The sequence below is a fragment of the Cyanistes caeruleus genome, chromosome 7 (genome assembly GCF_971803275.1).
Source record: "Cyanistes caeruleus chromosome 7, bCyaCae1.hap1.1, whole genome shotgun sequence".
Classification (NCBI taxonomy): Eukaryota; Metazoa; Chordata; class Aves; order Passeriformes; family Paridae; genus Cyanistes; species Cyanistes caeruleus.
The window spans coordinates 9,477,772-9,491,698 of NC_141707.1; positions in this window are offsets into that span (position 1 = coordinate 9,477,772).

Genomic DNA, 13,927 nt, shown 5'->3' on the forward strand with positions numbered 1-13,927 from the left:
AGGACTGGTAGGTAGGGTAGACACCTATTTAACATGCTGGGCTATTAAGAGGATAAAAAAAGAGCAAAAACATCTATGCAGACAAATGGAAGACAGGCTAAGGAATTTCTAGTGAGGCTGTTGGTTGGTTGGTGTTTGTTTTTATTTGTGCCTTTGCATTTGAATGGGTTTTAAGAGAACACTTTTAATTCTTCCACTGTAAATGTACTGGAGAGCATGTACACAAGGGTAATGAAGTTTTGGGTGCTTTGCAGTCCTTTTGGCAGGTGCACCCATGCACCTACCTATTCACCAGGAATTGGACCTTTTTACCATCATGGGTTTCTCGTTTCCTGATCTCATCCTCAGTTGTGATTTATCCTTTAACAGGCTGTTCTGAGGCTATGATTGAATTTGACATCAAGTTTGATACCCTGTGTTGTCCTGATGGCTTTATGTTTGAGCACAGGCAGCCTTCTGGCAAAGATAAGCGTAGATTCCCATCTTTGTTACCATCTCCATTTAGGTGCTGTGCTCTTGGCACGTGGGCACCAGCAGATGCCATCGAGTCTAAAGTGGCATTTGGCACCTGTGTGCCAGTGCCCTTAAGAGGAGGGACTTTCTCTAGAAGAGCCCCAGCTCACAAACTGCCCATCTAAACTCATTTTGCTTGGCACTGAGCAAACTGGCTCCGTTCTGGGCGAGCAGGCGCCGTGCCATGGCAGCAGATGGGGCTGAGGGAGGGGATACCTTGTCCAACCATGAAGTGCTTGTGTCTGAGGGCAGGGTTTCCAGCCAGCAGCCCCAGAATGGCTCCTGTCCTCAGCTCCCAGCTCCAGTTTGTGCTGCTCAGTGGTAGATTTTGTCCGTCCTGGTTTCCATATGTGCTGTAGTTATATTGCTCTTGACAAAATTATTTCAGACTGAACGGTGCAGTTGTGCAGCAGGGCCTGAGAATTGTAACCAGCAGACTCAAAGAATTATCATCTTTATACTTGTGTGATACCATAACCAGTATGCTCTGTTTAATATTTTTGTAGCACGTTCTCCATGGTTAGTTACTGAAAAAAAGTTAGAAACTGTCTCACACAGGTGTTAAAAAATCACAAGCCAAATGCAAGGGTTGTTACAACATTTTAAAATAGGAGAAAATACATGAGTTTGTTTGTGGCACTGGTAGAAAAGGCAATATTCTAAATTAAAACAGTATTGCAATCCATAATTACCTGTTTGTTTCTTACACCAGCCACAATAATTGTGTGTTTTTGAGGCAGAACAGAATTAAAGCGTTTTGTGGAGCTGGTTGCCACACCTGTGATCCAGCAGGGTGCCTTAATGCCCTCTTTTATCACCTGATGAAAGCCCTGAACTTGCATTCTGAGTCGTATGTTGTCTATTTTAAAGTGATAAATCTCAAAGCCTCTACTGATTCCACTGATGTGGTTATGTAAGCAATGAGGCACCCACCCAACAATAAGGCCAGGGAGTGCAAGACAAGAATTCCTCCATACTTCATTGGGTAAATATTGCTTTACAAAAAGCACAGTCATCCTAGAGGTATTGCATATTCTGGATAAAGCCATTTTGGCTTCTTGAACTGCTGTAAGAATAAGCTTAATGTTAACACTGAGGCTGGAGTGACAGGAACAGCAGACTAAAATCAAAAGAAAACAAACAAGGTACAGACTGACTTAAGATATTCCTTGGTCTATCTATAGTCATCACACAAGGCAGTTGTTATTCTCATCAAAACAGCAATTTAATGACTTTAATATCACTGTGGTGGCATCATTTGTTTTCATGCTGTTTTGTCACTTCAAGAAAGGTCATTTTTCATACCCTCATTCAAGTACCAAAGTAGGATAACCACATTTTTTTTTTTTTTTTTCAAATTTTACTCTACAAAGTTTTCTTGAAAGGCAGAAATACTTGGGGCCAGACTGATACATTTTTTTGATCTGTTTTGTTCCGTGTTTTGTTTCTTTTAATTGGCTCCCAAATCAGAATGTCATTTGGGAAGATGCAAAGAGCTTAAATACGAATTTTTCCTCTCAGCAGAAGAGGGGAGACTTTATGGATATAAAGTTATATAACACAAAAGTAACTGCCCTAGCAGTAATAAAGTTAGTTACGAAAATGAGTAAAATTAAGTATAAATATATAGGCTTAAGAGGAGGCTTTGCAATTACTATAAAATACTGTTGACTTGTGCCTGGTGTCAATCTCTGCTGAAAACTTTGGGGAGCAATTTGGGGTGTCCCATTGCTGGCACTGTCTCTTCCTGTGTGTCCCCAGCACTGACCCTGCAGCCTCTGCCACTTCCATGTGCCAGAAAAGCATGGATGTGCAGGTCCCACACTGTCCTAAGTTTTCAGGAAAAAATATCAAATGCAAACAGTAATTGTATCTTGGGACCAGTGGGGTCTGAGGAGACCTTGGATCTTGTTTGCTTGGTGTCACTTGGTTTAATTCAGCAGTTTTGTTTTGCACTGGAGGAAAGTCTCTGGGGCCAATTGCATTGCAGGTACATTGGGCTTGGAATGAGCTTTTCCAAAATCCCCATATGATCTGTTCAGGCAGCAGAGACCAACATCCTAATGCCCTCAGACACTTGGCTTATTTTTTTTTCTCTTCGGGGCAAAAGGATTTCAAATATTATCCCAAACCCCTGGCTACCTGTCAGAAAATACTTTCCTTGGGAAATACAGAACAAAACCAAACTTTAACAAAGCTGCTGAATTTTCTTTCAGCTTTGGGATTCGCTGCAATACCCCTTACACAGGTCTTGCATCTTGTGTAGTACAGAGCCACTGGTAACAACAGAAAGGAATTGACTGGGGATCTGTTTTCCTCTAATACTGGCAAGAAAAGGGAAAGCTGAGACCAGTTAGGGCAAAGAATACAATACCAGCTAAAAAAAAAACAACAAACTCTCCTGTTTTAATAATACTTTGATTTAAATGCATTGCAATGTAGCAATGTTTCTTGTAGCAGGAGAGCACCAACACATTGTATAAGCCTTGCTGACTGAATGGTAATTAATGCCCATTCATAGAAATATATTGATAATATGTTTGGCTTGCATAGTGGGAGCTAGCATATTATTTTAGGATGGGGGTTTTTTTGGCCTTCAGAGTGGTGCTGCATATTGAGGTTTATTTCCCTCAGCTATTCCATTACCAGAATGAAATGCCACCAGTTAATAGGATAGCAGAGTAAATGTCACAAGCTGAAGGGACCACAGGAATGTGTATTTGCCACATGTAGAAGCTGTACTTTATTACAGCGCAATGTGGAATTTATGAGCATTGCTTTAATATTCTAGATATGCCTCTCTGGTAATATCTGATATATTTCAGTGCTCAAAGTCAGGATACTGCAAAATCAGCTCCCTCTTGCTCTCTGTACCTTTCTTAGCTGCTTTGGAGCTATACAGTCCCAGTAATGCACTGTCAACTTGGGCAGGTAAAGCCAGCCCCTGCATGTTATTTATTGGCCTGTGAATGCAGATTACAAACACACTTTATTACCTGCTAATTTACCACCCACTGGCTGAAGGATGGCCAAAGTCTACTGTTTTTTTAATGGGAATTCATTATGCCATTAACCTTTCACTCCTGTAGGCCACAAGCAAGAATCTCCCCAGTTAAATCACTCCTGTAGTAATGCACTACAAATAAAAACAATGATTTATTGCACCCCACAAAGTCTAATAAACATCAATTATATCCTAATGCTCTGCATCTCGCAGATGATTGTGTGCACAGCGAGTTACTCCTTCCAAAGAATGTTCTGAGTCTCACTTACTTACATTAAGTACCCATTTTGGTGTCTGAGGTAACATTTTCATGTTTTTCATATTTTGCATTGCAAAATCACCAAAGGTGATGGGCTTTCTGTGTTTAGTTATTTTTTTGAAAGGAGGACAAAGAAAGGGTAAGGCAACAGCAGTTTTCCCCCCTCTCCTTTCAGCTGTTACTGCTCTTCTGTGTGGATGGCAGTGAAGGCATGACACGTAGTCCAAGGGTGATCCAAAAAGACATTTATATCTCCCCTTCTCCCAGTCAAAGCAAAACTTTCTGCAAATTTTCTAGGGTTTCAATAAATGTTTTGTGACAGGGTGCCTCTGCAGTGAGTGCAGCATGACACTCTATCAGTTCTGTATTTTCTGCACCTTTCTGATAGCCTAAAAAATCTCTCCTGCCCGTTTCAAGCATTGCCAATTTAAAAAAAAAAATTCTTTGCAGTATGTGACATTCACCTTGATACCAGTGACATTCAGAGAGCCTGCTGATTTTTAAGCTAGTGATTAAGAACTGTCTGAAATAGTTTCACACATGGTTTGTAAATCCTCAGTCAGAGCTTTTCCATCAGTGCCGCTGTGAAATATTCCTCCTTGGCTTTGCAGATGTATTAACAAATGCCTTTGCAGGAGCTCTGTCTTGAAAATGAAATAATCTCTTCCTTCTTGTAAACATTTATTTTCTACAAATACAAGAGCTTCTAGGCAATGACTGTAATATAGCACAGTTTTGCACTAGGTAGAGGTCAACCTAAAACACGACAAAAGTAAACTAAAAACCCAGAAGTTTTCCCCCCTCAGAAAATTGGGTAGTCCCCTGTGCTTAGAGCATTAAATACAAAGGTGTAAAAGATCTGATCAGACTGATCTATTTACACAATTTCAATTGATCACATAAAGCAGCAATCGACAGTGTAGTCTCTGTATGTCTGAAAGGGTTGCAGAAAATAAGGACATTTATTCTGTTTGTCTTCAGAATGGAATTAGTACAGCTAATTTACATCTTTATGATGGTTTGTATCTACTGAGGGGTGAGGGGGAGAAGAACCAGTGTTGAACTCCTCTGAATCTCAAGTCTAAGTTGCTGCCATCATGCTCTTAGTGATGTTATGCCCCTTTGATACTTTTTAGCTATGGAGTTGGATTTCAAAACAAGAAGAAAGAGAAAACTGCAAGGAGTTTGTGCAGTCCTGACTGCAAACAGCAGCAATCCCAGTGTGCCCTGACCTTTTAGGAATGCTGCTGTCTGGAAGGCAGGCAGCATCTCATAAAGACTCTTCCATTTGGCTGAGTGTCCTCTTGCTAAATGAAAACTCTTTTCTGGAAGGCTTATTTTGCAAGGTCTCGCTTCCCAAGTTCTGAAAACTCTTCTCAGGAGCACCCAGCTGAAGGCATGGTGCAGTCCTGTTAATCTTGTGGATGGAGGCATGGGATAACAGTGTCATTGAGCACTCCTGTAGGCTTCAATCTGCATTGTTCCAAACCCCAGCTAACAATGCATGTGCTGGTTTGGGTCAGAATTTGGCTTAAAAAATTTGGTTAACTACTCTAAATGAAGAGAATTCCCCATATATATTCCTGCCAATAGGGCTGAATGGTATGTTCAGAAGTAGCATCCAAGGAGCCCAGAGGACAATCCCTTGGGCAGCTGCACAGCTGTGCCCAGAGGTCTCCTTAGACTGAGTGCACCTCTAGATCACTTAGTAGGGAATAATCCAGTTTAATCACATGCTTGAGGGGGAAGAAATTACTTCAATTAGAGTCTCTTTATTGTTAGTCTGATCAATTTATGTTCATTCTATAGCTAAACATTTTTTTATTTATTTTAAGTGGGACTCAGCCACTGTGATAAATGTATTAATAAAATTAGCATTCTTTTCTTTATCTGAAAAAATAGGGATGGTCAGTGGCACAACTGCAGTAGTTCATATCAGATGAGTCAGGGTCACAGCTGAGTTGTTGAAAGACTTCTTTGGTTTTTTTTGGCTGCCTGATTTTCAGAGAGAAATTTTTGCACTCTCGCTTTTCTCTCTCCTGTCCCACTCATCCAACACCTCTTGATAACTTCTGTATTTATTGGCCTGTTTCAGGCAAACTTGGCAGCTCTGCCTGAGCTGGGGTCTCATAGCTGTGAAGTGCCAAGGGTTTTCATTAAAATCATTGTTTTGGCATGTGCTGTGGCGTGGCTTTGAAGGTGGAAACATTCCTTGTTCCCCCTGCCAGCAGCCTGAGTGCCTACACAGCTCTGGGCACAGTGTGCGTGTCTGGCAGGAGAGGAAACAAGTCAAGGTGCACACAAGAAGCTGAGGAGCATTTGGAGGTCCTGCTAGCAAAAAGAGGCAAGTGGATGTTTGTTTGTTTGTTTGTTGTGATAGAGGAGGAGCTGGGAAAGCTGGGATCATGGTGAGATTGGAGGAGAAGGAGCTTGGCTTGCATTAGTAGCTGGGTTAAGAGTTTACAGACAGGGTAGAAGATGGATGTCTCAGATGTGCAGGAAATCAGGCTTCATTAGCTCTGCTCCTTGCAGAAAAACATGTTATTAATTGCCTTTGGTCTCCAGGGGAGCCACTAGCCTTGTTTGAAACTATTCTGCTGCTGATTGAGTGCTGAGGCATGCTCTGAGCAGAGGGATGTTTTTGATGCTGAGAGATCAAACTCTGCAATGAAATCTGCTGAGATAAGGAAGCCTGAATCAGCAAAGCCAGCTTTTAAGGAAACAGAGATCCTTCTGTGGAATAAAGAAACAAGTGCTGCCAGAGACTGGAAATATGAATTCTGTGCTCTTTAAAGCTCAGCACTCTCTGGGGCCCAGCCAAGCAGCCTGGAGGACAGAGGAGAAATTACTTGAGGATTTCCATCCGAGGAGGAAAAGAGCCCAAAGTGGCTGTGTGTGGGAGTGCAAGGACAGCCTGATATGATGAGTGGTTAATGCCTGTTCCTGTGCTTGCAGGCTTGGAATACACAAAGCAGCAGCACTAGAAAATGCTCTGCAGTGATAGGAAAAATTCCCTGGGACTTTCTTTTCCTCTAACTCCTAATCCATGTTGAACCTGTATATTTAGTTTGGGACTTTCCACCTGTCCTTTTGGGTAAGAATTCTGACACATTCTGTGTCTCCTGCACAGATGAAGTCCAAGTCACAAGTTTGTTTAATCTGTTTAATATCTTAGATCTCTTACTTCAAAGATCTGGGAGAGGGCAGAAAAAATGCTGCATTATTTTTGGAGAAGTAGTTCCCAGCTCTGATTTTATTCTTCCTTTGCTTTGCCTTTTTTCTTTCACTATTAGAACTCGATACAGATGTGGTTATTATTTGCAAGGGTAGCCAGTTTGTGGGTGTGCCTGCTGAAGGTACACACCTTGACCCAAATGATTAGATATTGCAAATTTACAGGGAAACACATTTACATGCATGAACCCATCAGCTGTACCTCTCCAGAGAAGTGCAGCACATTTATCTCTGACTCCCTCTGGATCTTCTGTGGTGAAATCTTCAACTGGATGGGCCCTGGTTTAATGCTGCAAGCTTGTAATGCAGTTATCCAAACCCCAGGCGAGCTTCTCACAGCAGCTGCAGTGTTCACTTCTCATGCTGCTTCTACAGGAACAGAGGCAACAACAAACAAGTGGAATTTGTTTTGAACCACCACTCTCTTTTACAGAATTCAGGAGAATATTTTTGAAGGAGTTGATAGGCCAAGGCATAAAGCATACACTACATGTACAGATTGGTGTTTTTAATGGACTGGGTTTTAACACAGTGCAGTTGGTAATGGTGTTCACATTTTAGTTGCTCTGTCACAATTGTGAAACAGGAGAGGTCTCAGTTATATGGTAGCATAATGACATGTTCTAGAAATGTCTGGACATCCACTTAATGCCATGGTCTGGTTGACAAGGTGGTGATTCATCAAAAGTTGGGCTTGATGATGTTAGAGGTCATTTCCAATGATTGGTGATTCTGTGTGGTAATAGCTTAGAGGCAAAAGATATTTGGGAAGATTAGATTAGATTAGAAACTTTGGAAGGGCATTAAAACAGACAAGTGCATTAACAAACTTAAAATAAGCTTTGTGTTACTTAATATTTTTTCACCGAAATTCAAAGCTTTGGCACTCTAAGTAAAGCAGAAAGTGGAAATCTCAGCACCGCTGCATTAATTTTTCAAGCCCTAATGTGCCAGACAGGGAATAAGTTATTACATCTGTTGCCCTCTGGGAGGAAGAATGAAAAGCACAGGAATGATTCTTCGCTGTTAGGATGGAGTAACTGAATAATAGCTGATATAAGCAGCGGTGTTGCTGCAGAAAAGCTTACAGCAGCTTGTGTGTCATCATTAGCAGCCAACATTTCTCTGTATATAACTAGTGTAGCAAGATGAGGAACCATGGCAGGGCTTATTTGTTCTTCTCATGGGGCCCTTTATGATTATGGGGGAATTTCAAGCAAGTGCCTCGTGTGCAGCTGCTGATGGTCTGTGTGAGACACTGAATTCTCAGCCTGCAGATGTCTTTTTCAGGATCCACAGGCAGAAATACAGTCTTCCATGGCAAGTTTATGAGAGCAATATGGCACTTCAAGCTGTGGTGCCTCGAGGCAGGTTAGGGATTTGTTTGCCACAAGCCTGGCTCTTGGGTGGGCTCCTGGAGATAATGAACTGTGTCCATAAAATCCTTGTCCCTCTGACAGGCAGAAACATTTGCCTGTTCTTTGGTAACTTGTTTTCCAAGGGAGAGCCCTGGAGGCCTCTTATTAATGATTGTCTTCTCTGTAAATACACTCATAAAGCTTTTTAAGCATTGTGATAACATGGGAAATAAACAATGATAACCCCAGAGGAAAAGATGGGAATTACTTGTGTGTCCATGAGCTCACCTGGGAAGGAAGGTACCAGAGCACCATCCCCATGCTCCACTGGTGCCTCAGGCTAAAGCATCTCAGTCTTTTGTCATCCCCAAGAGGTATGAAAGGCTTTGGTAACAGGGCATGGAGCCAAGGAGGAAAAACAATGTGAATTTTTAGAAGGTTCTTTATCTGCCCATCTCCTTGGAACATCAGCTATTACAGAGGCATGTGATGCATAGACAGAAGGGATGAAAGCACTTTAGGGCTTCTCAAATCAATGCCCTTTGTTGAAGAGGATATTAGAATGCAATGTATAGATTTTTATCCTCACCTCCAATCGATCTTGCTATAGCCTTATAGAACATGCTTTGTTGTGGGTGCTGTTGGCTTGGGGGTCAAAGGCAGCTCATCTCACCTGGTGGAACTAACTGCACTGAGGGTTTTCATGCACATTTCCCTAATTAACACTGAGCTGATGCTGTTTCTCTGGCGTGACCGTGCCTTGTCGGGGGTTCATCTGAGGTCTGAGATACAGCAGGCTGTGGCAATTTTCTGTGCTGCAGGATGTGAGGCATAAACCACGGCTGTTTTAAGGCTGATGTGAGCTAATAAGTGCAAACTAAACCTTATGGAAACGTTCTGCCCCTGATTTATTGCAAACACCTTCTAAGTGTTGAGGCAGACTAGGGGTAGTGATACTGTTCCCTGCAAGCGTTCTTTAATTTTCTTAATGCTTTTATTTGCACTGAGCAATGCCAGGGCGGTATCACTATGTGGATTTAGCTGAAATCAGCTTTTTTTGAACGTGGCTCACCACTCTATTTAATTAAGGGCTGTTGGAAAGCTTCCACCTGTTCTGTATAGACTAGCTGTGCCTACAGCCTTATGTAGCTGATTTTAAGCGATTGTCACTAAATCATGGCAGGTCATGTGCTGATATAACTTATATCAGCATTGTCCTTGAAAAGCCAGTGTAGCAATTCGACTGTGACATGGTTGGGAGTGAGGAATCTTCCTGGTCAAAGCACCTTTACACAGCTTTGACAGTGCCTGACAGTGGTGCACCGAAGGTGAAATCATCTGTCTGTAAACACAGAACAAGCATGTGCCTGTATTTGTTGTGTAAACATACATAATGCTAAAAAAAATAAACCCCTTTTAATACCCCTGACTCTGCTAGCTTGTAATTAGCCCTTTAAAATGGGACTAAACATCAAACCCCCAGACTGTGCACAAATTAGTCTTTGATTCTTGAGATCTGTCTACCTTGAGAGGGGAGCTGTAGTTAAAGGCACCCAACAGCTCGGGAAAGGCGAGATCTGCAAGTGTTAAGAGTAAACCAATTCTAATAAGGGGAAGGTTTTCCATTGTGAAGGGTAATCTGTCTCAGAGGTAGATTAGCGCTGACACATCCCCTTTAGACAGGAAGCTCAGAACTGACAGCCATTTGGAATTATGTCTGGAAATGCTGTCAACACCCACATGTCATGAAAAAAAGAAACGTGGTCTCTTGGCTGCCTGCAGTTGCAGCCATCTGTTTGGATGGCGAATTCCTGCCCTGGGGTTGGTTGGAGTAGTTCACTAGGACTTCATGGGTGCCAAGCAGCAGTAGCTTGAAAAGAGCAGACTGTGTATCTCAATACACACTGCAGCTTTTATTAGGAGCCCTCATTCTGCATGACTGCAGCAGCATCACAGACATCCTCGGTTTGCTGACATGTGACGATGCTCACATGTCAAAGCAAAGGAGCAGAGACAAATAAAACAGATTTTGAGGTACTTGGTACCTGCCAAAATGCAGTGCAATGGGCAGCTCAAACTTAAAATAGTGTGAGACAATCCAAATGTCCTTAGGAAAGCCATCTCCTGAGATTTCTAGATGAATAGGAAAAATTACTGCCTTTTCACCACCCACTGAATCAGCTGGAATTTATGACATAAAATTGCTCATTCAAACCCAGAATGGGAGAAGTCAGTCAGAGTACCTAATTACATGGTTATTGAATATGGACAGAGGACTCTTTTAAAAAAATAAAATAAAATGTAACTGTGCCACAGAAGTGGAGAGATCTGCAAAGCTGGGAGGCAGTGCAGCTGTAAGGAATTTTATTCATATTCATGTGTGTTTCGCTTACAGTTTTGTTCAGCACTTAACAACAAAATTATTTCACTTTAGGAAAAAAATGGTCAGTGATGATTATTTCACTAGGTCTTCAGTATATTAATTCTGATTCTTATCTTGCTTCTCACCTTTTTCAGAAAGAAAGGAAATGCAGTAATTTGGTACCCAAATGAATCAACAGTGCAGATATCACCTTTAGCCAGAAGTGTAGTCATTGCATCACTGCTGTTCTCATTTGTGTTGTTGGGGAATGATTGTGTATAGCATTAGAGGCTTTTAAGGTTCATGTCTAACCCCACAGATTTCTGGAGACACACCTTTCAACAAGCTTTTACAGGACCCTCAGGAGGAGACACTGTAGGTGGTGTTGGACACAGATCTTCCCTTTGCCAAAAGACTGTGTTTTAAAGTTTCTTTTCTTTCTTTTAATCAGAGAAAATTGTACACACTGCTCCATCCTTCCTTGTTTTAAGGTAAGCATTACATTCAATCTTTCTGTCAAAGAGCTGTTATCTGTTGTTTTTTTCCTAAGAAGCTTAGTTGCTTCTGGCATGTAACTGTCTTTACTGCTGTATTTTTAAAACATCTCTACCTTTCCTTTTTTTTAAAAAAAAATAAATAAAAAAAAAATCCTTCATTTTCTATATCCTGATTTTCAACACAAACATGCTGGTGACTGAATAATGCCACCACCAGCTCCCAAAGAAGCAGGAAAAAAGATGATTTTTTAAATTTATGTTTTGATAAAATTGCTTTGGAGTTATAAAACACAGAGCAGATTTCTAGCACAAGCCCCCAAGTGATCTCCCTCTACCTGGACACGTCATGCTGCTGTAGCATGGAGATGGGGACACCGAGCTGCAGAGCCCAGCAAAGCCAATTGTCCCCCAACCCAAACCTCCCAATGCTGGGAGGGAACAGGGTTTGCCTGAGTGCTGGTGATGGGGAGGTTGGGCCTCCATGTGTCTCTGGCTCAGCTGTGACATACAATGATGAATGTGAAGAACCTGTCCAGCTCTTCCATAGTGACAAAGTGCCATTTGCCTGTGTCAGCTCTTCCTGCACAAGGAAGGAGCGTGCCCCATCCCTGCTCTCCCTGTCAGCAGAGGTTCAGGTGAGAAGGTGCTCTGTCCCTTTAGCTGGCATTTGCCATGCTGACATGTCCAGGGCAGCAGTGCCCAAGCCCTGGGAATGGCTGCTCCATCTGGGAAAGTGGCCAGAGTGCCCTGGAAGCCCTGCAAAAGGTTTTGTGACAGTGCAGCTGGTCTGAGCTGGACAAGGTAAGTCTGGCCATAACACAAATCCAATTGGGCTAGCCTAGTTCATTCCAGAACAAGTCTCAGTTACAAGTTACAGGGGACCCTCAGCCAACCCAGTTTGAGCTCAGATGCAAACACAGCACTGGTCAGAGCCCTGGATGGAGAGAGATCCCAACCAGTCAGCTATCTGAGCCTGGGAGATTCTAACCCCTATGAAAAAGGGCAACCATGTGAAACCCACTGCTGTTGTCTCAGGGATCTCTGAGAGTTTGTGTCGTTCCTGTCTCCAACCAACGACCCCACGTAGCAGGGTTTGATAGTGTATTCCAAAGGATTATTGCATCTGTTATTCTGGCCTTTTCCAGCATTACCTGTCAGAGTTTTCTGAGGTTACTGGTTGAAGCAAATACTTTCTACTGCTCCCGTTTCCAAGAACCTTTTACCCTTGACTAGACAAACGATGACATTGCCGTGTCACTAATCTTGCTGATTTTCACAGTGTTTGATAAACACTTTGGAACAGATTTCATCACATCCAGTAGATTTAATGCTTCTTTAGATAAGGCAAGTGCCTAACAGTAATACTTTCCTCAGTCAATTCAACTACAAGTAAATACTGTGTGTGATTATAGGATTAAACCTGAAGCAAAAGCCTGGTTTTGAAAGCAGTTAAAAATCTCTTGTTGAAGCTCTTCTTTCTCTCAGTTGCTGTAGAAAAGGGACTCATTTTTCCTTGACAGGTTTTCAGTTATAAAAATTGATTGTATGCTTAAAAAAACAGGTTCTTGGGAGAGCTTTAATTTCCTCTTGAAAGGATCATTTTTTAAATGGAAGTGCACTTGATTTTGGAAAATTTCAATTTTATTTATTCCAAATCTCCCTGCAAATCTATTTTTCTGCTCGATCCATTTTTCCTTTTCATGCTCGTGAAAGTTGCCATAGCTACCCATAAATTGCTGATTTTTTTTTTTCCCAATTAAATCTCAGTAGTTATGAAGAAGGATGTTGTAGCAATGAGAGGTTTCCTCTTCAGCCCCTCACCCTCTTGCTGATTGTGTGTATTAAAGCAGCAATATTTCTCTGGCTCGTACCTACCTGGTGATGCAGAACCTCAGATGTGGGGTTCCATGCTCAGAAATTACCAGGGTGGGTGTTAATATCTGTGTGGGAAATGGTAAAGCTTGGAATCAATCCATAATGCCCAGCATGTTACGTGAGGCTCTGAGAAATCATTCCTATTGCCTGATGTATTTTAACACTGTAATTTAGCACTGGATAGAGACCTCAAAGCTGCTCCCCAGCACTGGAAGGGTGCTCCCCAGTGACTGAAACACCCAAACATTCCAAAAGGGAAAGAAAGAGGATCTGGAAGATGCCCATTCAGCCTCACCTCAGTCCCTCTGGAAGTTTTGGAGTGGCTGACCCAAGCAGCCCTGTGCCAGATTCTGAATGGCACAGGCACTCTCACTCCTTGTCCTCCATGACTTTTTATGTATCCTGTACAAAGTGGGATATCCAGTTTAATGTAGCAGGGAAGTAGAGCTCGAGGTGAGGTTAAAATCCACATGCTGCCCTTGGCTGATTTTCTTCCATAAGCCTGAGAGCCGAGAACTTTGCTATTGATCCCACTGAATGAAGTGAACAAAATTTTTATTATTTCATTAAAGAGAGCCACAGCAGTTCAACTCTCTCTCCTCTCAGACAGTTCCATTTTTAATTCAATAGCTGAGGCAAACAAAAAGCCTTCCTTACACAGTTTAATGATAACATATCACACCAAGCATAGCTCAGAACACTGTTGGAGTGGCTTCCTGAAACTCATCAGACTTCCCAAGTCATGATTTACCCTGGCACTCCCTTGAACATTTTAGCAATGAATCAAACTTTCTGTTTTCTGTTTCTATGGAAATAGAGCAGGAG